The sequence below is a fragment of the Odocoileus virginianus genome, chromosome 18, assembly GCF_023699985.2.
Source record: "Odocoileus virginianus isolate 20LAN1187 ecotype Illinois chromosome 18, Ovbor_1.2, whole genome shotgun sequence".
NCBI lineage: Eukaryota > Metazoa > Chordata > Mammalia > Artiodactyla > Cervidae > Odocoileus > Odocoileus virginianus.
The window spans coordinates 42,926,366-42,951,842 of NC_069691.1; the positions used below are offsets into that span (position 1 = coordinate 42,926,366).

The window sequence follows — 25,477 nt, forward strand, 5'->3', positions numbered from 1 at the left end:
CCATTATGAACTCTCATTTTTCTTCAATGAACTTTTGTTCAGGACAACCCTTTCCCACCTCCTCCTTTCTTTTATAAAAGAATGCTGCTCGCTTGTTCTCTGGACTTGCTTATGGTTTGCCATAGTTTCCTCATACCAAATTGCAATTCCTTTGCTAATCCAAAAAATAAATTTATTTTTCTTTAAATAAAATTACTCTTTGCCCTAATGTTGACATTAACATTATATTTACTACATGCCAGTGCATATACTGGTCTTCCCTGGTGACTCACTGGTAAAGAATTCATCTGCCAGTACAGGAGATACAGGTTCAGTCTTCCTGGGTCAGGAAGATTGCTTGGAGAAGGAAATGGCAACCTACTCCAATATTCATGCCTGGGAAATCCCAAGGACAGAGGAGCCTGGTGGGCCACAGTCCACAGGGTTGCAAAGAGTTGGACACAATTTAGCAACTAAACAACAACAAGTGCATATACTACTAGGGAGCAAAATATGTGATACGCAAGATGTCTACCAAAAAATATCCTCTAGGCAAGAAACGTGAAAACCATTGTCAAGAGAGAATTCAAGGCCAGAGGAATAAAAACCAAAAGAGGATTCATGAAAAAGAATCAGTTCAAGAGAGACAATAAAGGAGGAAGTACATGCATGCGTGCTGAGTAGCTTTGATCAGGTCCAACTTTTTGTGTCCCCGTGGACTGTAGCCTGCCAGGCTTCCCTGTCCATGGGATTCTCCAAGTGAGAATACTGGAGTGGGTTTCTGTGCCCTCCTCCAGGGGATCTTCCAAACCCAGGGATCTAACCCTACTCTCTTGCATCTCCTGCATTGGCAGGTAGGTTCTTTACCACTAGTGCCAAAGGAAGTAGAGAGAATTTAAACACAACATCATAGGGAGGTTGAAATTAGATTATTCAGCATAGGATCTAAAGTCAGAAAAAATATGGCATCCAGTAGGTGTTACTTTTGTAAAGGACTGGGCATACCTAGCTATTATTGACAGAGAATCTGAAGAAACAAACTAAACTACTTTTATTATAGAGAAATAAAACAAAGAAAGTTTCCAGGACATGATCTGATCTAGACAAAGTACAATCAATAATAGAGGGACAGCTATTCATTTAAGATAATATTAGGTATCATGGAGGTAGAAGGGGTCATTTATTTTATAGTTTCAGAAAAATTGCTGAAAAGTAAAAATCTGACAGATGATCATATATGAAGCTAGGGAAGGGCCGATGAATTTAGATATGAGAATAGTCTTCCTGAATGCTCTCAAGTTCTGCATTTCTTTATAGAATCACACAACGATCAAAACATGATCAAAAACATACATGGCAGCTATGCAGACAACATTAGCACTAAAATAAATAAAACAATAGTCATAACCTAAAGTTTGAATGACAAAAATTTGAATTACACTAGCAATAAATCATCTTCATAACTTCTTATTAAATTCCAGGAAAAAAATCCAACACAAATGGTTTGATGAGTCAATACATTTACTGAAGGCTTATACTCAAATTTAATCAATGTTCTAAGAATATTACTCCAATGTGATGTGTAGAGAAGTAGATATAAATACAGACATAAATTAATATCCTGTAAATTTTCAGACCTTAAAGTTTATAATGTAATTTGCAGAAACTTCTGTTACCATTGCTCATATCCATATGTGGAGGTGAAAATGTCCAAATATAGCTCTTAATGCTCTAATCTGATCATTTTTTACACACCTCTTCCCTCAATTTGTTTTTGCACTGTCTCCTGTACCACTTTTTTTTTTCTCGGTATGACTTAGATGTTTTATTATTCTTTTTAAAAAATTTTTATTGAAGTATGTTTGATTTATAATGTTGTGTTACTTTCAGGTGTATAAAAAACTGAGAACAGTATGGAAGTTCCTTAAAAAACTAAATATAAAACTACCATATGACTCAACAATCCCACTCTTGGACGTATATGCAGAGAAAACTATAATTCAAAAAGATACATGTATCCCAATGTCCACTGCAGCACTGTTTATAATAGCCAAGACACGGAAGCAACCTAAATGCCCACCAAAAGAGGAACAAAGAATATGTGGTCTGTATGTGTGTGTGTATATATATATATATAATGGAATATTGCTTAGCCATAAAAAAGAACAAAATAATGCCACTTGCAGCAACAGGGATATAATTAGAGATTTAGTGGTTATCATCCCACTTAATTTTCTTGACAACCTAGCATCTACTGTGGATGTTCAGGTCCTTATGTTATGAATAAGTGGATGCAAAAGCCTCTCAACTGGTCTTCTCTTGACAAGCCTAGTCTTTTGTAACTATTTTATGAATCTGAAAAATTTATGAGTGTCATGAAATTAATGTACCTAGAGCATGTACTCTGAGAAATATACCTCCCACCCCTGTTATTTAAACATTGTTTCCTCAATTTCTGTTAAAAATTAAAGTCCACTTTTTCTAACCAACTCTTCCAAAATAATATAGAATATTCCTTCCAGAAACATGTTATCTATGAATATTAATCTTCTACATATTACTGAAAAATTATGTATCATCTTTATGCCGTATAGTCATTTATAATAAGAAAACCTGTGTCACAGGCTGGTTAGTAAATAAAGACAAAACAGGAAACACTTAAAAGAGTGTTTAGCTCTTAATAATTATTAGCTATGTCATCATTTTTAGTCATGTATTAACATAGACCGGTCTTTGTTTTAGTTTTCACATCTTGATCCACATAACGCTACAAGAGGGAATACTCACAATTCCTTTCTGTCAGTCCAATTTTTACACCTCTTTAAAAACTGGTGAAATTCTCATCAGCATTCCTGCCAATAGTTCTCCAACTCCTATTAATTAAAACTTGGACTATTCTTATGTCAGTTATCTTCCTATTACTTTCCTGTTGCGACTGCCTTGGGTGAAGACTGTAATTTTAATGGACTTATTGTGTATATTTTTTTATTATTAGACTTCAAGCTTATTCGTTCCATTTTTCTTATCTCTATTCTCCCTTGCTTTCCCAAGGTTGAACTAACTTCTCTTCTCATCCAGGCTTCACTATTAGTAACTGGCCAAAGATGACAGTAAAAATCAGGCAATATTAAATAATCCCCTTGCCCATCACTGCTCCCAAATATGCATATATTTACATACACAAATACTATCTGTACATGAATCCTGTCTGTATTTGTGGAGGATGTTTCTTGGTGTGGGTTCCTCAGAAGCAGGCAAGCAGGAGTAAATCTCTGTGTATCAGAGGTGTGTTAAATGTGCTCTGAGGAGAAACCTGTGAAAGAGTGAGGGAAGTAGCAGAGAAAGAAGAGCAAATCAAGCAAGGACATAAATTTAGCAAGTCTCTTAGAGAGTGGTGTCAGTCTGATCTTGAAGGGAGACCTGGGATGTGCACCATGCATCAGTGTTTCCCCAACTGGATATAAGGGAGTTGGCCTTTTATACTTCTTCCTCCATCAGTCACTGGTTAAATCTGACAACAGGCTCACAGGCATTTTCCAGAAAGAGCAGGTGGCTTCCGCAGATGGACAGAAGTTCTCTGAGTTGCAGGTGAATACTATTAAGCCTAAACACACAAAAGCCTGGAAAACAACCTATAAAAATAGCTAATGGGACAGGAAGTTTCTCACTTTGCAATGAGTACCAACCGTGTCCATTCCAGGAGGGAAGTGGAAATTCTCTCAGCCTTGGGATCTTCTCCTTCAGCAATGACTTTAGCAGTACTCAAAACTCAGACCAAACACACCTTTCTCACCCATGCTAAAAACTTCTCACTATTGAAATAATGCCTAGTAGCACGTTGTACATTTTCATTATCTTCATATTCTTCATTGCTCACTGAAATGATCATTTCTAGGAAAAAAATTGTAAACTTGAATTAATCATAAAACATATCCTTTCCAATATCATTTAAATTCACCCTAAAATACATTAGGCATAGATGTCTTTCCAATGTTTTAAGAAACCTTCAGATGAAGATGTTTCCTTTTCAGATAATTTCTATGGTTCCGAATGCTTTTCTATGTAACAGCTATTCCCTCATTTAATCTCCTGTTGATAGAGCCAAGATTTTATCTGTTCAAAACTCTCTCTCATTCAGGAATAATTCTTTATTTTTCTAAGCCAATAATTATTTTCCCCATGTTTACATATCATAATATTAATACATCTGAAGATGTGCAATTGTTTCCCAAGGGTAAAGCAAAACTACAGATTAAATTTAATATGTTATCTTAGAGAATAGCTTTTACTCAAAGGTGTGATTCATAAATTCCTATTATGTATTGAAATAATACAATATTGTTATAGGGAATATATATTAGTAAATCTAATATAAAAGAATTATAAAGAGTGACTATGCCAAATTGCCATAAAGGTTAACACCTCAAAATCAATTAATGTAATACATTATACTAATACAATAAAGGACAAAACCTGAATAGATAGAGAAAAAGACATTTAACCAAACCCAGTATCCATCCATGAAAAAAGCTCAAAAACACAAATTTAGAAGGAACTTCTTCTACCTGATAAAAGACACCTATCAGAAACTGACAGTTAACATATATCACAGCAAAAAAACAGTATACTCTCATAGAGCAGAAACAAAACAAAGGTATCTACTCTCAAAATCAGGCAAAGAAAAAAAAATAAAACAGAATGCACTCAGATTAGAAAAGAAGAATAAAAGCACCTTTATTTACAGACAACATGATCCAGGTTACACAGATTCCTAAGAAATATCCAGTAGTCACATATGGATGTGAGAATTGGGCCACGAAGGAAGCTGAGCGCCGAAGAGTTAATGCCTTTGACCTATGGTGTTGAAGACTCTTGAGAGTCCCCTGGACAGCAAAGAGATCAAACCACTCAGTCCTAAAGGAAATCAGTCCTGAATATTCACTGGAAGGACTGATGCTGAAGCTGAAGCTCCAGTACCTCAGCCACCTGATGCCAAGAACTGGCTCTTTAAAAGAGACCCTGATGCTGGGAAAGATTGAAGGCAGGATGAGGAGGGGATGACAGAGGATGAGATGGTTAGATGGAATCACTGACTCGATGGAATGAGTTTGAGCAAGTTCCAGGAGTTGGTGATGGACAGGGAAGCCTGGCAGGCTGCAGTCCATGGGGTCACAAAGAGTCAGACACGACTGAGTAACTCAACTGAACTGAAGAAATATGTAAAAACAACCACTAAAATTAAAAAATAAATTCAGTCAGTTCACGGGACAAAAATCAATAGAAAGTCAAATGTATTTAGACTAACAGTGAGCAATTAAATATGAAAGTAAAAATACTTTGCATCAAATAAAGCAGGGAAAAATATCAAAATAATTATGAGAACTGTACAATGAAAATTGAAAAATACTGCTGAGAGAAATAAAATATGACCTAAATAAATGGAGGGACCTTTCCTTTCCTTTTCATGGATTATCATGAAATCATATTGAGATGATTAAAATTCTTCTAAAATTGATTGGTTGTGCATTCAATGCAATCCTCATCAAAATTCCAGCAGATTTCTTCCCTTTAGAAATTTAGAAGTTAATCTTAACATTTATATGGAAAGGCAAAAGCCACAAAACAGCAAAAGTAATTTTTAAAAAAGAACAACACAATTGGAGGACTTAATGCTTTCCAATTTCAGACTTACTACAGAGCTAGAGTAATCAAGAGAGTGTGGTACTGAGAAAATGATAAACATATACACAGATTAATAAGGCAAAATTAAGAGTCCAGATATAACCTTTATATTTATGTAAGATAAACACAATTTTCAACAAAGACTCAAAGGCAATTAATTTAATGGAGAAACAATAGTCTTCTTGACAATGTCCAAATACTAAAAGATGATTATAAACTATTCTTTCACATTATACTTAAAAATGAGCTCAAAATGAATCTGAGACATAAGTGCAACAGTTAACATTATAAAGCATTTGAAGAAAATAAAGAGAAAATAGTATGGTTTGGGGTTAGAAAAATATTTCTTAGACACTAGAAGAGAATATCATCCATAAAAGAAAAAATTAATAAAACTAGTTTGGTCAAAACTGAAATCAAAGGTACTTACAAAGCATTTTTTTAAAAGCAGAAAGACAAGATGCAGTCCGAGAGAAAATATTTACTAAGCCTTTATCTAGTAAATGTCTTCTATCTAAAATTTATAAACTAAACTGGTAACTGAATAGCTGGAAGACAAATGATTCTCTCTAAAAATGAACAAAAGTTTCAAATAGACATTCCATGAAAGAACTACGATATCAGACAAATGACAGAAGGAAAGATATTCAGCAGCATACTAAGGAAAATGCAGGTTAAAGCACAGTGACATAGCACTTAACATCTACTTTACAATGATTCAAAAAGGCAGATCTAGTATCTATTGGCAGAGATGTGGAAGAACTGCTGTCTTCATACACCACAGGTGAGAAAGTAAAATGGTATAGTACCTTTTTAAAACAGTTTGGCATTTTCTTAAAAACATAAGTGTAAATTTACCACATGACCCAGCAATATCACTCCTGGGAATCTAACCAGAAGAAATGAAAACACATGCCTACACAAAAAATCCTATGTTTATAGCAACACAATCCATAATACTCCCTAACTAAAAACAATCAAATGTCTATCCACCAGTAAATAAATAGTACAATATGGTATATTCATACAGTGGATTATCATTCAGCAATAAAAAGGAGGAAAATACCAATACCTGCCATATGGATGATTTTCAATAACGTTATACAGTGAAAAATAATTCAGCCACAAGAAACCCTTCCACATATTTTATGACTCAATGTATATGAATTTGCCATTAAAAGGATAGAAAGTAGGTTAGTGATTGGCTAGGACTAGGGTTAGGAATGTGGGATGACTAGGAAAAATATGAGATCTTTTTGGAGTGCTGAAAATATTCCAAAATTGGATTGTAGTGGTGGTTGTATAACTCCATAAACTTACCAAAAATTAAACTGTATACTAAAATCAAGTAAATTTTTATCAATGTAAATTACACGTGAAGAAAAGCTATTAAAAAATCCTGACATTTTTGAAGGCCTCTCCCTATTTCACTGGTTATTAGCAGAGTTACTGATAAGGGGTCCTCTCAACTCACAAGTGCATAACCATTGGCAAGTCTGTGCTCCTGTACGTGGTGAAGCTCTTCTTTTTCTTCACTCTGCCACCTCTGACCTGCTGGTAACCTCGGGCTGTTCCCTGGTGAGATCAAGTTCTACATGGTTTTACCCTATCCATTCATTTTATGGTTCATGGAGATTCCTTATCAATTTTTTTGTATTAATGATGTCACAGATGTAAAATTTATTTATTTGCTATCCTTGTTTGTTTTTCCTAAATAATTTGGAGGACTGAGTAGTATAAAACTACATTGTTATCATTATCTTTTACTGTAAGGAAATTTGAACTGCTTTTTAAGTCTTAGGGCAAAAAAATAAAAATAAAAAAGGGATCCCAAACAAGAGACAATAGACATGATAATGCTAGACACATATGTAGCAGAGAGATGAAAGTCACAATATTGTTACAAATGTCAAGTGAAGAAATCAGAAAATACAGAAATATTTAGGACACAGTACCACAGTGACTTTATAGATAAATAGATATGCTTGTATAGAAGTACACACACACGCAACCCTACTTCAACTGGACGATTCCTATTCATTTTCATAGGCCAATAAATATGGAATCTTCCCTGGTAGTTCAGCTAGTAAAGAATCTGCCTACAATGAAGGAGTGAAAGTAAAAGTCGCTCAGTCAAGTCCAACTCTTTGTGCCCCCAAGGACCCATGGAATTCTCCAGGCCAGAATGCTGGAGTGAGTAGCCATTCTCTTCTCCAGTTGATCTTCCCAAACCAGGGATTGAACTCAGGTCTCTCACACTGCAGGCAGATTCTTTAGCAGCTGAGCCACAAGGGAAGCCCAAGAATACTGGAGTGGGTAGCCTATCCCTTCTCCAGAGGACCTTCCTGACCCAGGAATTGCAATGCAGGAGACCCTGGTTCAATTCCTGGGTTGGGAAGTTCCCCTGGAGAAGGGATAGGCTACCCACTCCAGTATTCTTGGGCTTCCCTGGTGGTTCAGCTGGTAAAGAATCCACCAGCAGTGTGAGAGACCTGAGTTCAATCCCTGGGTTGGGAAGATCCCCTGGAAGAGGGCATGGCAACCCACTCCAGTATTCTTGCCTGGAGAATCCATGGACAGAGGAGCCTGGTGGGCTGCAGTCCATCCATGGAGTCACAAAGAGTCAGATACAACTGAGCCACTAAGTGCAGCACAGCATATATAGAATCTACTTATTTTTTGCCAGAAAAACATTCCCTGATCCATGATATCTGAGTTAGCTGCACCAATATTTATAGTATTCTTGTTTAAATGTATCAAATTTATTAAAAGTGGTTGTTTACTTATTTATTTCTTCCTCTAAAGTATGAGTGATTAGAAGTTGCTGGCACTGTTAATCTTATTTATCTTAAAACCAGCAGCTGAACATATGTTTATTGAATTAATTAGCCATCTAATCATTCCTTCATTTCTGAGTCTCACTACATGTAAACCAGCATATTTCTTCATTTTAGCTAGAATTTCTTTATTATTTGGCTCAACATTTTTGCAGGTCACATTCTTGCCTTATACTTCTGGTTTTTATTTTCTCACTTATGCATTTCTGTTTTCTTCCATTTTTGAATGTCCATGGCATGGTGTCTATATCTGTCTTGTGATATTTATTTCTTTCCATCTTGCATAATACTTGTCTTTTTTTCTCATCCCAGCTACTAAAATTTAAACCATCTGCAGAAACAATTGGGACTTTCTTTTTATTCCCTACTAGGTTTTGCATAGAATAAGTATACAATATGCAATGGGTTTAGAATAACTTAGATTTATTGAGGATATAATGTGTGTTAAGCTTTTGTCCCCATGGACAGAGGAGCCTGACAGGCACAGTCCATGGGGTAACAAACAGTCAGACATGACTGAGTGACTAAGCACACAGGCTTATGTTAAACTTGGAGACATAGATTAGGTGTTCTATCAATTGCTTGATCTGATTGACAAGAGATTCAGAAGCCACTGAACAATAATTTACTGACTGTTTTCCTCTACTTACGTTAACCAGAAAACACTATGAAATGAACCTATGTAAGAACTGATATCTCATGGCTATTTATTTGTAATGCAGGGATCTCTTACCTATGTGCTATGTTTTTGAAAAACAGTATACAGTTGGTAAGGCTCCAGGTAAGAATACTAGAGTGAGTAGCCATTCCCTTCTCCAGGGGATCTTCCTGAGCCAGGAGTCCAACTTGGGTCTCCCTCACTCCAGGCAGATTCTTTACCATCTGAGCCACCAGGTGAAGCCCAGGGGAGGAAAAGTGAAGCCTTTAATTGTTGTTTAGTCACTAAGTCATGCCCAATTCTTTTGCAACCCCATGGACTGTAGCCTGCCAGACTCCTCTGTCCATGGGATTTCCCAGACAAGAATATTGGAGTGGGTTGCCATTTCCTTCTCCAGGGGATCTTTGCAACCCAGGGGTTGAACCCGGGTCTCCTGCACTGACAGGTGGGTTTTTACCACTGAACTACCAGGGAGGTCCGTAAGCCTTTGTTCACTGACTTGTGATCGAAGATTTTGAAAAAAGTGATTTGCACTGATTTCTTTATCTACTGTTATTCAAAGAAGAGTGAGTCTCCATTGTCCTTAAATGTTTAAGTTCCTGTCCAGTGATTGAACTATGAAATTGGAGCAAATAAACAGCTTCTCATTTGGAACAAACATGTTCTTACAAGGTTATTGCCAGTCTAAAACTTACAGATTTGGGAGACTACCCCAAGAAGACCAAGGTCATGCTCCATGCCAGCTCTAAGCCAGATTACTTCAGTAGAACCCTATGACGGAAAATGCTGCTGTGGGTATGTGTAGCAAACTGAACTAATAATGGACGTTAGAAAGTTTGCAAAACATTTTCTCTCTTTCTTAGAGTAACCAGTAAAGAAAGCAAAAAAAAAAAAAAAGTAAAGAGGGATCTAAATATATTATTCCTTCAAGCTTGCTGAGAGTATGCTCAACCAGCAAAGGGAAAATATTTGATATTAAAACAAGTTCAGAGTTTGTATTTTTAACTTTTTTTTATCTGAGCATTCCATTTACAGAATTGACATTGTTTGTGACTTTAAAGTGATTGCAAGCATACCAGTTATCCCAAAGTAAGCAGATATCACAGTGAACTAGAGTAGTGATCCAAGGAAATATGATTTTTCTCCACTCAGTAAAATTATATGTAAGAGTGGGACTAGAATATATTTTGGCCTTTGAATGTAATAAACACTGAAACTTATTAAAATACCAATTACATTTTATTGGTATGGGAAAGGAGGCTATAGGGAAGGGCTCCAATTCTCCAGCATCATCTATGCTTGAATGGGCTAACTCTATCTCGAGGACTAATATTGAAGAATAAAAAACCTGACATTTCAGAGCCATGCCCTACAAGCTAGTTTAGTTGTGACAGAGCTATTTTTTCCATTCTGCTTACTTCTTGCCTTAACAGCAAAAAAAAAAAAGTAAAAGATACTCATAATTCTCCTTCAATTGCAAAAAATATTTATGTATGTAAATGTTTAATCTAATATCTAGTTTATATATGCTCAACCTCAGGGAGATTCAACGTTGAGCATATTCTCAATCAGGAGGAATTTGCCTTACCAACTAACCTTATTAAGTGATTTCCATCATATAAATAATGACCGACATGTCTTGACAAACTTATCAAAAATGATACCCCTTTTTTCTATTTGTTTTATTCAAAGCATTCATCAGTACTTTCTGATATGTATACACACAGACATATATGTGTGTATATGTACAGTTGTTGTTTCATTGCTAAGTTGTATCCAACTCTTTGTGACCCCATGGACTATAGCCTGCAAGGCTCCTTTCTCTGTCCATGGGATTTTCCAGGCAAGAATGCTGGAGTGGGTTGCCATTTCCTCCTTCAAGAGATCTTCTCAACCCAGGAATAGAATCCACATCTCCTGCATTGGCAGGCAGATTCTTTATCACTGAGTCACCTAGGAAGCCCGTGTATGTATTATATATGTGTATGACTATCATCTACTTTTTCCAGAAATGAAGCTTCATGAAAGTAGTAACTGTCTAGTTTTTCAGCATTATAATACCCAGTGCTAAATCATGTGAGATTCATGATGGAAATTCTATACATATGCAAGAAGTAAATATGCAAAATATATGTATTCAAACCAGTAATGTTGATCAAAAAAAAAAAACAAGATATGCTGTTAACCTGTGAGAAACAAAGCTTTCAGTCTTAGATGTTGGAATCTTACCTATTCTTATACATTGTTAATCTCTAACTTCTTTAATAAATAACAGTTTATCCAATATCTGTAATTTTATGTGGCAATATGGCAGAATAAAATGTTGTCCACTTTTTAATGGTTTCTCAGAGAATACTGTTACAAAATGATCAGTGGTTCTAATTCTAATCATTGATCTACTGGTGATACAATTTTAAAGAATAAAAGAGAAAGACATGTGAATTATTGCTAAGACATTGGGGTTCAAAATAGCCACTGAAATTTGAAGTTCAAAGAGCCATAAAAAGTTCTCTCTAGTTACTTTTGTCACTTTTAAGGTGAAAATACCTTATTTCACCAAATTTTAAGGGTGAAATTGTGATTTTCAGCACAATTCTACTATGGTCATTTCTATTAGGGTAATCACCTAAGTTACTATCATCATATTTGCACAGAGAGCAGGCAAAAAGCAGTTAAATCAGCTACTCTTTATGGTAAAAGTTCACTTCCATAAATGCTACAGGTAATACATTTAATCAATATTTTTAATTTAAATACTTTTGCTCTGATAAAGGTTTGGTATTAGACATTTCACAAACAGTTAACCAGTTCACAAACAAATCTAAAAAGAAACAGATGTTGACATATAGCTCTTTCTTGTCACATCTACTTGTTTTCCTTTAATTGGCTTTAGTCTCTAAATCAATATGAATCTGAATCAGTTTTTAAATAACTTTCTACATTGCTTTTATCCTACCTACTTCTATATTGCACATTATTTAGATATGTGTTTGCAAAATTCAGTCATCATCCTTAGACAAAAATAGTCTTAAAATTAATTGCAAAAAAAAATTAATTGCAAAGTTGAATTTGTTGCATACTCTAAAAGTGATGAGTCACTATAACATAAAAAATAATAACTTAAAAAGGACTTTATAAAGAATTGTGGGACAACATCCTATTATAAATGTTCTGATTTTTATACAAATATATTGAAGCCTGTCTCTCTCAGGGAATCACAAAGAAGCAAAGTCTTGCTCACTTTGACCATGATGAAAGATGACACAGACAAGAAGAATTTAGCTTTGAATATAGCCTTCCCTTGGATTATAACACCCTTAAAAGAAGATTTTAGTAATATTCCATTCTTGTAATAAGTTTCAAGTAAATAAAGTTTATTTCCAGTGTATTTTTTACAAATAATTATTTGAAAATATTATTTCCAAATAAAGACACTATTGATAAGAAAGTTTTAATGTTTAGTTTGAATTCAGAAATGAATTTAAATAAGCACTTTAAAAGACTCTTAGTTATTTCATGATGATAGTATCACTGTATTTTGTCTACTGTTCTTCAAACAGAACAAAATAGCAGGACACATATATACAAGGGTAAAGTATAGTCATGTTGAGTTTTGTTGAAATACTCAAAAAGAGTAAAGAAGGTGAATGGCTTTATTGTATAAGAAGGTAAACCAAAAAAAGTAAATGAAACAAAGGGATATTCTATTATTTTGATCTGTGATCACTGTCCTTATATTCCTCAGTTCAGTTCAGTTCAGTAGCTCAGTCGTGTCCAACTCTTTGCGACCCCATGAATTGCAGCATGCCAGGCCTCCTTGTCCATCACCAACTCCTGGTGTTCACTCAAACTCATGTCCATCGAGTCGGTGATGCCATCCAGCCATCTCATCCTCTGTCGTCCCCTTCTCCTCCTGCCCCCAACCCCTCCCAGCATCAGGGTCTTTTCCAGTGAGTCAACTCTTCACATGAGGTGGCCAAAGTATTGGAGTTTCAGCTTCAGCATCAGTCCTTCCAATGAACACCCAGGATTGATCTCTTTTAGGGTGGACTGGTTGGATCTCCTTGCAGTCCAAGGGACTCTCAAGAGTCTTCTCCAACACCTTATATGCTTAAACTACTTTAATTATTTGGAGACCAGAAGGTGATGAGAGGACAAATGCATCAATTGGGATATCACTTTAAAGATTTTAACAAAGCCCCCCTAGTAGAGTGTAAATACCACTGAAGTCAGAGAGTTTGCTGTCCTCCTTTTGGCCTTCATATCAAGCTTTCCTCATTTCTTGAATTTCCTAATTTTTTCCTTTAAAAAAAATCTTTCTAGCTTTACTGAGATGCAGTGGACATAAGACATTGGGTAAATTTAAGGTGTATGACATGTTGATTGTATACATTTACATATTGCAAAATGATTATCACTATAACATTAGCTAACATCTGCATCCTGTCACATAATTACCATTTCTTTTTGTGGTAAGAACGTTTAAGATTTACTCCTTTAGCAACTTCCGAGTATGGAATTTAGAATTATTAACTATGATCACTATGCTGTATATTAGATCTCCAGAACTTATTCATCTTATAACTGGAAGTTTGTACTCCTTGATCAACATCTTCCCCAGCCTCTTGCCCTTGGTAACCACCAGGCTAGTTTCTTGGAAAAGATCAACTCTATTAAGAAATTTGCAAATATATAAGACAATGTTACTCTTCTCACTACTTTTTTTTTCCCCTTTTGGAAAATGTAACTTTTTTATGAGATATTCAGATTATCTTCAGCTGTACTTTAAAGTGTATAGTATCAAGATTTCAGTAAAACTAGGAAACCTACTAAATATTTTACTTAAAAAGCTACCCTTAAGGAAAAAGTGGGGTGTTTACCAAAGACAATGGGACCCTCCTTTTTCACTAGTATCTATATTAAACATGCACAGATTTCTAGAAATTCCTATGAACACTTTTGGTGAGAAACATTTTGTATTGTCCTAATTTATTATGTCTCCTGTGAATTAGTCAATAATTTAATAATGAGAGTTCATTCTATTTTCTCTTTCAAATTTCACAGACTGAAAAAAGCTAAAGGAAAGCTTGCTATGGAGATTACTGGACTTTCAAGGTGTTTTTTTGTTTTTTTTTTTCCTACTTTTGAATATGTATCTGTTTGATTGGGGGCTTTCCTGGTGGCAAAGAATCTGCCAGCAATGCAAGAGATACAGGAGATGCAGATTCGATCCCTGAGTCAGGAAGATCTCCTAGAGGAGTAAATTGTATCCCACTCCAGTATTCTTTCCTGGAAAATCCCATGGACAGAGGAGGCTGGTGGGTTGCAGTCTGTCCATGGGGGTTGCAAAGAGCCCATGGGGGACACAGCTGAGCCCACACACACAGGAAAAGTGCACGCCTCTGTGCACTTCACTTGTTCACACTTGTTCTGCTTGGTTTTCTAACACCCTACCACCTCTTCCTTTCATTAAAAGTTAAGGGACAATTACAACAGAATACATCAAAGTTAAAAATTACCTGTCAGTAGTATCTTTTGGATGCTCTTTCTCTATGATCGATATCAAACTGCTCTGTGAAGAGGGGGTATGTCATCACATCAGGGACATCTAGCCCTAACCACGCTCCACATTCTGAACTTGGGTGCTGAATATTGGTTCTGCCCTGGGAAAATGTGTGCACCTACCACATGTTCGGTAGTATTTCTGGGACACTTGAAAACCAAGCGATGCTTGTAAATGTTACAGGCCTATGGGTTATACATAATGCAGTGTTGACAAGTACAAAAGAAGAAACAAAATGCAACTTCTGCAAAAAAAAAAAAATTAAATATGTTTATCAAAAGTCTGTTTTTTTTTTTTAATTGAAGTATATTCTTCCTGGGATAATCCCATGGACAGAGAGCCTGGCAGGCTACAGTCCATGGGGTCACAAAGAGTTGGTAACCACTGAGCACACACACATAGGTGATTTACAGTGTTTTGCTAGTTTCAAGTATCAAACTGAGGCAGTTATGTATATATTTTCTTTTCATATTCTTTCTCCCTCTAGCTTATTACAAAATACTAAGTATAGTTCCCTGTCCTCTCCAGTAGGTCCTTGTCGGTTTTCTATTTTATATATAGTAGTGTGTTTATGTTAATCCCAAACTCCTAATTTATCCCTCCACCCCCTTTCCCCTTTGGTAACCATAAATTTGTTTTCTGTGTCTCTGACTCTATTGCTATTTTGTTATAAGTTTTTTTGTTCAAAAGTCTGTTGATATCATTGAATTCTATCATTTTTGGAAATTTTCTTTCAGAAAGTACAAGAGGTATTAAAGGTAACTTACTCCTAAGAATGTGTGATGTAGTACCAGGAAGTTATCTTAAAAACATAAATATGTGCTCTAGGCAATCATATAAGTAATTTTCACATTTCCATGAGAGGAGGCAGCAAGATCAGAACTGTGGGAAGGGTTAAGACAGTCAATTAAATGGTTGAAAATACAGTTAAACCACTAAAAAGTTCTAGTTCCCCAAATGGCTCAGTTTGTTAACTAAAGGTCATCTGTGGGCTTCCCAGGTGGCATGGGTAGTAAAAAAAAAAACCCACCTGCCGATCCAGGAGACTTAAGAGACATGGGCTTGATCCCTCTGTTGGGAGGATCCTCTAGAAAAGAATATGGCAACTCAACCCAGTATTCTTGCCCGGAAATCCCATGGACAGAGGAGCCAGGCGAACTATGGTCCATAGGATTGCAAAGAGTTGGATAACTGAAGCATCTTAGCATGAACTCACACAAAGGTAATCTAGCAAATCTTTTCAGGTAACATTCCTATAATTTGCAATCATCTTGTATTTGTATTTCTGCATGTGTTTTAAATTTGCTTACTTTCTTTTTTAATAGATACACATTTTATTTTTTTTCTCATCCCACCTTTTAATTAATTATTCAATTGACTGATTTTTTCTTGTTTTATTTGTTGAATTTTTTTGGCTATTTACTCTCCTTCTTTCATTTCCCCCCACAAGAGATATTTTATCAGAGATTAAGCTTGTAACTCATTTAAACTTTAATAATAAGTTAAGTCTGGCACCAAGACTTCTAATCATTTGCTTTACTGGATAAAACTACAGAGGTTAAAAAAAAAAAAAAAAAAAAACTACAGAGGTGAGTGTGCCAGAGCTCCATCTATCCTGCAGGAACCTTCAGAGGGAAGCAGCTATTACATGGTTCAATTTGTCTTTTGTTCCAACACCCAAATCAGATGACCAGTTTGCACACCAGGACCACTGAGGGCCCCATCATTTTCCTCTGGCTTCCCACTGTTCAGGCACAGTTGTTGACAAGAGTCCAAGAATACACAAAGGGGAAAGGCTAGTTTCTTCAACAAATAGCACTGGAAAATCTGGATATCTACAGGTAAAAGAATAAATTGGACACCTATCTTATACCATATATAAAAATCAACTTGAAATATCTTAAGCACTCAAGTGTAAGACATGAAACTCTAAAAATCATAGAAAAAAATTAAGAAAATACTTCCTGGCATTAGTCTTAGCAATTTTTGGATATGAAACCAAATGCATAGGCAACAAAAACAAAAATAAATATCAGAGACTATATAAAAAAACAACTTTTGTATAACAGAAGAAACAAGAGTGAAAAGGCAACCTAGAGAGAGAGAGAGAAAAAATATTTGTAAACAACTTATCTGATAAGTGGTTAACTTCAAAAATATACAAGAAACTACTACAACTCAATAGCAATAAAAATAATAACAACCTGATTAAAAAATGGGCATAAGACTTGAATAGATAGTTCTTCAAACAACACATGGAAATAACCACCAGGTATATGAAAAGGTGTTCAACGTCACTAATCATCAGGAAATTGCAAATCAAAACCACCAAAATGAGAAATCATCTCACACATATAGATAGGTATCACCAAAAAATAATTATTATTACCAAGGATATGCAGAGTTTGTAAACTGTGTACACTGCTGATGGGACTGTAAAAGGGTGCATTTGGTACATGGAGCTTTCTCCAAAAATTAGAATTATATATACCATATGATTTAGCAATTCTACTTTTGGGCATATATCCAAGAGAAATGAAATCAGGATCTTAAAGAGATAGTTGCACCCCTATGTTCACTGTGGCATTATTCACTAAAGCAAGAATATAGAAACAACCCAAATATCCCCTGACAGAAGAATGGATGAAGAAAATGTGGTATATACATATAATGGATTACCATTCAGTCTTAAAAAAGGAAATTCCTCTATTTACAAAAACATAGATGAACCTAATATGTTATGCTAAATGAAATAAGCCAGTTGCAAAAGGCAAATATTGTGTGATTCATTTAAATAAGGTATCTAAAATTTCAAAATCTTAGAAGAGCAAATAGATGATGGTGGTTGCCAGGGTTTAGGAAGAGGCGGATATGGAGATTTGTCCATTGTACACAACAGGGTTGGGGACAGCAGTCTCGTTGCAGTAAAAATGGACTATGGAATCAGACTGCCATTCCTCAAATCATCAAAAGCAAAACCATGCTTAGCAAAGTGCCCCCAAGCCTACCTTAATAATCAGTTAGAATTAGTCTGAATGATGAGACTTATCACATCCTCACTCATATATCATTTTGCCTCCCTTTCTGGAAGGATCAATTCAGCATTTATGAGGCAAGTGACATTTTCCTTTTTTCTAAAGCTACTCTATTTGAAAGTAAGGAGTCACTTTAAGTATATAACAATTTCTGCCATGAATAAACATTTTAAAATCACAAAGACTACTGCAAATCAAAACTAGAAAAAAATAGTGATTAAAAAATGTCTTTCTATGTTTCTTAACCCATATACTTTTAAATGCATTGGTATATATTTGAGTCTTTGACATCTAAGCTGACAAATGATATCCAAAAAGAAAGTAATATTTTTATTTCTTAAATTATTTTAATATTATTCAACAAGTTGTTTAAATATTTGTTTCTATGCTTTTCACAGAAAAACAGAATTTCAAATATGCTTCTCTAAAGGCAAACACCTTTATATTTTCAAAGATCAATTTAAATTCCATACATGTAGCTGATACTCTGTTCAAGATAGTTTAGGTTTGTGTAGTGAAAAGTGCCAATAGACACATAAAAGGAAATAGGCCTGATGTGAAGTTTTCAGAACTAGTTATCTTGCCTCGTGAGATACACAGGAAGCATCTAAAAAGTCTGAAACAGATTTTCCTTTCACCTGCTATGATGATGAATACCAACACCTCCACTGTTATGTTTCATTCATCAAGGCACATTTTCTAAAACTTCTTATTTGGACTTAATCCTCCTACATTAGAATTACTTCCATAACAGTTCTAAGAAAACAAACCTAAAACATACTGTAGAATGTATGTTAGTTCTTCTACAAAAGGGCTCTTAGAATGCATTTCTCCTATTTTATGCATAATCTCAGGGGAAATTTCTGTTTTATAAGGAATTATGGAAGTAAACCCAATCCATCACTTATAATAACATAGGAATGAAGTAAAACCCACTCCAGTATTCTTGCCTGGAAAAATCCCAAGGACGGAGGAGCCCAGGATCACAAAGAGTCAGACACGATTGAGCTTAGTTTCATGAAGTAAAACCGCTGTTGTTAAAAAATGATTTTTAGGGACTTCCCTGAGGGTCCAGTGGTTAAGAATCCTTTGCCAGTGCAGGAGACATGGGTTCGATCCCTGGTCCCAAAAGATCTCCCATGCCACTGCAACAACTAAGCTTGCATGCCCTGGAGCCCAGGCTCTGCAACAAGAGAAACCACCATAGAAAGAAGCCTGTGCACCTAAGCAAAGAGTAGCCCCCACCCGCCGGAACTAGTGAAAGCCCACACACAGAACAGAGACCCAGTGCAGCCAAAAATAAAAATAAATAAATCTCTTTAAAATATGTGAAAAATGATCTTTATAATTTACATTTGTGACCATAACCATACATTTCTAGATACACATATTTGATGGCATTAATATGCATAGGATAAACAATATATGTCAATATTAATTTAATAGTAAAATATCTTACAAAATGTTACTTAAAAAAAATCACAAAGGAGCTTATTTTTTGTCCTTCTTGTTGAGATACATTTGAAATTGGGATAGACAAATTTTTTATGCTTTTGAAATAGGAATAGATCAATTTTTTTTTTTACTATGTGATATCACGTATGTATGGAATCTAAAAATATATACAAATGAGCCCACCTACAAAACAGAAAGAGATCCAAAAACATAGAAGACAAACCCATACTTACCAAAGGGGAAGAGAGAGTAGGGTGGGAATAAATTGGGACTTTGGGATTAGCAGACACAAACTACTATATATAAAATAGATAAGTAGCAAGGACCTACTGTACGGCATGAGGCTTTCCTGGTGGCTCATGGATAACAAATCTGCCGGCCAATGCAGGAGATGTGGGTTTGACCCCTGAGTAGGGAAGATTTCACGGAGAAGGAAATGACAACCCACTCCAGTATTTTTGCCTAGGAAATCTCATGGACAGAGGAGTCTGATGGATTAACAGTCCATGGGGTCACAAAGAGTCAGAGGTGACTGAGCATGCACACACATTAACTGAATCACTTTGCTGTATACCAGAAACTAACACAACATTGTCAATCAACTATACTCCAATTAAAAATTAATAAAAAATAAAGAATGCTCACTTCATGTTAGGAATGTATGGGAACTAAATCATCTTGGCTTGAAAGACTATTTAAAAGGTGGAGAATATTGGACCAGCTCTAAAATACTATAATGAGTTCTTTCCCTTTGCAGCAGTTCAACGATGCCTGTACATCACCTTTCTCAATATAATTCTTGGGCACCCAAGCAGGATCTCCAACTGCATACGGGTCATTATACGAACTGCAACAGCCTTCTCAACTTCATAATTCAGTGGTGGTGGAGTCATCAAACATGGGAATGTCATCCAGCGGAGTATCAGTGGTGGAGTTGTACCATCAGTAACTGGTCCAATAGTGGGTGGTGAGGGTATAGGCATGGCGATGGGAATGCCAATAATGTTGCTGCCACTGTGTGTCCCTAGTCTCTGACTTATAAAGAAACTCTCCTGCTGGACTAGGTTGACTTCCAAACCTAGCAGGACTTGTCATGTAGTCATTAGGAACTGTTGGAGACTGAACAGGTTCCAGGGTTTTGTAAGGAATATTTCATCCCGACGTTCCGCAGCCTGACATGGGAGGGTGCGGTGGTTTCTGAGTAGTAGGATTTGTTCTTGACAGTGCACCAGTTCTTGCAAGCTGGTTATTTCCTTGCTCGACACCATGGCTCACATTATCCAGAACTGTATGGTCGGTAGGTTTCCGAACATAACTTACAGGATGCTCCATACTTGCATGAGCTATTATTTTGTAAGTACTTGATATATTCTTATTTGTGGTCAAAATACTAATCTCTCTTTGAGCCACTTTCTCTTTACAAATGCCCAGTCTGATGGAAAACTCCATTATCTAGAGCTGAGAGGCTTGGATATCTAGCAATTGGAGCATTGTTAACTGATGCATTTATTTGATAAGCAAGACTAGCTAGGGATAGGATTGTGTAGGCTTTGGTCTCTCCTAAAGCTTTTCTCTTGTCTAGTAGCTGTATGTAGTTGTTTTCGCAGTAGCCTGCCACCCAGGTCAGGTTCTGGTAACCTTCTATCAGGGCCAAAGGGGATTTCCCTTTCTCTAGCCAAAGGGGATTTCCTCCTCTAGTAACATCTGCAGTTCTGCCATTTTCCACCCCTCTGCAATGCTTCCTCTCCTGTTAAACAGAGACAGAGGCAGCAGCAAGGTCCATGGAGGCTACCATCACATCACAAACTGGATACTAACTGCCTGCCCACGCTCCAACTGGGTATCGTGGGACCTCACCTTCTCCTCTTCCTCCTCACTCTCTCCACCTTCCTCCATCGACTGTGCTGATGCCTCCAGGATAACTTTTTACAGGAATACTGTTGGTCTCAACTTTTAGTAGCTGTTGTTGCTGTTGTTTAGTACCTAAATCCTGTCCAACTCTCTGTGACCCCAGTGACTGTAGCCCGCCAGGCTCTTCTGTCCATGGGATTCTCCAGGCAAGAGTGGGTTACCATTTCCTACTCTAGGGGATCTTCCTGACCTAGGGATCAACCGGAGTCTCCTGCATTGGCAGGTAGATTCTTTACCACTAGTCACCAGGGAAGCCCTTTAATATATAAAATGCCTCAGGCACTGGAGAACTTTTTCATGAGAGTGTAGAACAGTTTGTAACAAAGTAACAAAATCATTAGAATGTATATTTGCCCCAATTCAAAATAGTATCTTGAGACATATTCAACTCGCCTACCAATTTGCCAATCAAAAAGAAGAAAACTAAAACTATCACCAATTGAAAATATATTTATGAAGTCAAGTTCTCCTGAATTACTACTTTTGGTCTGTGGTTTGAAGGAAAGAAAAGAAACTTAAAACAGTGCCTTAACAAAATAATGTTTTAAATATGTTATATTTGATATGACAAGTGATGCCCTTTCTCTTCAGCATACAATTGGAAAAACACCTGTCATCTCAGTGCAACCAGCTTGTGTTCTTTTTTTATACTTTGTATTTGCCAATGTCATAAAAAAAGAGCTTTTACATGAACCTCTTTGGGATACCATATAAGGTTTGACTAGAGTCACCAGGTAATGTTACTTTATGGAGTCATCTAACACACAACTATGTTTGACAGCCTCACAATAGGAAATGCTTCCTTAATTATCAAAACTTTAATTAGTTGAATAACCCAGGAGATGTGTAGAATTATTGAGTATCTGTGATATATGGCAGGCAAGACATTACAAATCAATGTGACTTAAGATATAACTCATTGTTTCCCAAATTTGCATGAATGTGACAAAGACTTTGCCTGCTATCCTGGAATATTATACTACATTGAGTGAACCAGGGATTTTCATATACTGAATAAGGAAGTAAAATGAGTACATGAAAGCTCTTGTCTGTAATAGTCAAATGAGTTTAAAATTGAAAAACTTTAACAGGGTTAATTTGTAGTTTGAGAATAAGTTTAAAAATTTTTAGTAAAAATTGAATACCAGAAACTAAAAAAAAAAAAAAAAAAAACTACAAGAAGGAAATTCAGCTGTGATTTACTTAATTCAGCAAGAAAGTTTTGGGCATTTTGAAGAGGGCAGAGGGCATATCTTTCAATTCTAGGTCCTGCAGTCACCCTTCCAGACACTTCTGAATTCTTTATTCAAGTATATATACGATATTTTCATTGAAAGAGGAAATAGTTTAGAATCTTAGTATCAAAAGTATAAACATTTATAGCTAACTTTATCCAGTTGACACCTATGGAATACACAATCCAATAAAAGCAAAATAAATATTTTTAAGCTTGAATAGAATATTACCCCAAATAGACAACATCCTCAGTCAAAAAACACATATTAATACATTTAAGACCAAAGAAATAATACAAATTGTGATCTCAAAGTACTAATAATCAGTATAAAGAAGTATCTGGAAGATACTTTTTTTTCCAAATACTTGAGATACCTCAAAATATTTGGAAATTAAAAAACACACTTTTAATTAAAATGAAAATTTTGGTGTCAATTCCAATATGTAAAGAGCTTAAAAGGCATCACTCTCATCCCTACAAGAAGAAAAATTGAAGCAAAAAGAAACTCAAAAATGAGTTTTCTTGTACCTATCAGAAAAGTCGCATGTGCAAGACAAACCACCATCCCAAAATTGAGTGAGAAAGGAGAATCCAAAGGGTTACAACTAAGCTCTTACCTGGAACAGTAACCACTGGACCTGCAAACTGTAAGACTAGCTTGAGAGTGAGATACTCCTGCTGACCCACCACCAGGGGTGGCTATGGGAGGGGCTAGGCACGCTCTCATAGGTTATATATCCAGGAAATCTACTAGGCTGTCAAAGTGAAGGTTGAATTAACTATCCCATGTGAAGTAGGAAACTAAAAGGGAGAGTAAACCATTTAAGTCTCACCCAGAGCCTTCTCCATACAAAGCTCTCCTCGGCTTTCCTGGAGCCTTATCCTGGAGCCTGACCATCGAGGCTTCCTGTCTCACATACAGTGTGGAAATGCTCTCCAAGAAAAAACATTCATGAAAGGCATATGCCAGAAATACAAACCCAACGAAATTGGGAGACTTAATTGAAATATTACACAATGTACACTCACCCTCATACATTACCAGACAACCAACACAGTTCTAGTATCGTGAACTACAGGTGAAAATGCTGCAAGACACAGCTTCTCCCTGAGGAAGACTACACAGCGTAACGCAAAGTCAAGAGGGGAAAAAAGGGGGCCCTGCAAGAATTTGCGTCTCTGAAATCTACAGCTATCGTGAGCATTAAGCAAAGCCCAACTCCTAGCCTGATTAGCATAAAGCTTCACATTTGAACATTACTTACCTCAATTGACATTATGTAACATGTCTGGGTTTTGACAAAAAATATATATATATAAGGCACACAAAAATTCAACAAAAATTATAGTCACAGCTTTATCAGATATTACACAGATATTGAAATTAGAGAGAAAACTTTAAATAATTATGATTACTATGTTAAGGGGTCTAGTGGGAAAAAAGATAACATGAAAAACAGAAGAGAACTGTAAAGAAAGGTGGAAGTTCTAAGAAAGGATAAAAGTTAACGGCTACAAATCCAAAACATAATAAAAATAATGAAAAACGCCTTATGTAGTTCATCAGATTCACCAGGGCTAAAGAAATAATCAGTGAGTTTAAAGATTTGTTAACAAAAATATCCCAAAGTGAAATGCAAAAAGAATGAAAAAGATATAAGATCCAAAAACCATAGGAAATTTTCAAAAGATACAATATTCACACTATTAGAATAATAGCAAAGAAAGAAAGAAAAACAAATATATGCACACTTTATATATATAGAATATTTGAATAATTATAAAAATTTTTCCAAATTTAATGGCATACCAATTCCAAAACCTGCATCTAGGTATATCATAATCAACCAGCAGAAAACCAAAGACAAAGAAAAATGGTTAAAAGAGCCAGAAATTAAATTGCCTAGAGAGAAATAAGAATAACAATTATGATGGACTTATCAGAAATCATGTAACATTCTACAAAGTTCCTCAAATGAAATGTGGGCTGCATTTCTAATGGCCACCACAGTTACAGGGCAATTTAAAATGCCACAGTGTTTCTTTCTGTAAAGCAGAAGTCTATTTCTTCAATAAGCTTTCCTTTAGTAGTTGCAAGTATTTGACTAGATTCCAGAATTGTATAAAAGTTGATTTTGACAATTTTTCCAGCTCATTAACAGCCCTAAAATTCCTTACTTCTCCATTTTGGTTGCCATCCTTATCTGAAAAAATGTGCCTATGCATGAATGTATTTGCAAAATGAATGAATGAATTAATAATTTCTCAAGGTGCAAGTGTAAATAAATTGCCACAATTACCAAGGGTTACACAAAATGTACAGGAATAATAAAAACCTCAAAACATGAAATTAAAAGTCTTAGTGGCAAATGTGGGTTTCCCTGGTGGCTTAGTGGTAAAGAATCCCTCTGCCAATGCAGGAGACTCAGGTTTGATCCCTGAATTGGGAAGATCCCCTGGAGAAGGAAATGGCAACCCCTCCAATATTCTTGACTGGGAAATCCCGTGGACAGAGGAGCCTGGTGGGCTACAGTCCATGGGGTCACAAAGAGTAGGACGTGATTGGGCACACATGCACGGTTACACAGGAAGAGAGTTACGTGAAAGAGAAAAAAATATATATATATATATTTTTTAAAACAATGATTTGGCAACTGAGCCTATCTAACACAAAAGATGTTTCAGTTGAAAAAATATGTGACCAGAGGTTTGCAGGAATTTGTAATCCTATACTTCCCCCTTAGAGCAAAAGCTCAGTATTCAGAGTCAGTGTGCATGGTCTCTATTCTGAGTAGTGTTTAAATCTTTGCAATATTTTATGATAAAATAACCTTTGTCCTTTAATTAGAGGCCTAATGTTTTCATGATTAAATCTACTGGATTATTGTAACTGAAGCATATTTTACACCTAAATGATTTGCTATTTTTGCTATTGGATTCTCTCTTGTCCAAAAAAGGAGAAAAGAAGGAGAAAAATGGAGATTCCCTGGTGGCCTCGTGCTTAGGACTCTGGGCTTTCACTGCCATGTCCCAGGTTCAGTCCCTGGTGGGAAACAGAGATCTGAGATTGGAAAACAGACCGTGCAAGTCAACCGAAAAGAAAAGAAATGGTTACATGAT

The 25,477-nt window shown here is 35.9% G+C and overlaps 1 long non-coding RNA gene and 1 pseudogene across 2 annotated transcripts in view; both read right to left on the reverse strand.

Moving 5' to 3' along the window:
* LOC139039436 (uncharacterized) overlaps positions 1–25,477 on the reverse strand; it is a 561,922-nt gene that overhangs the window by 206,174 nt on the left and 330,271 nt on the right. The window lies entirely within an intron of this gene.
* LOC110149705 (abl interactor 1 pseudogene) lies at positions 19,971–20,928 on the reverse strand (annotated as a pseudogene).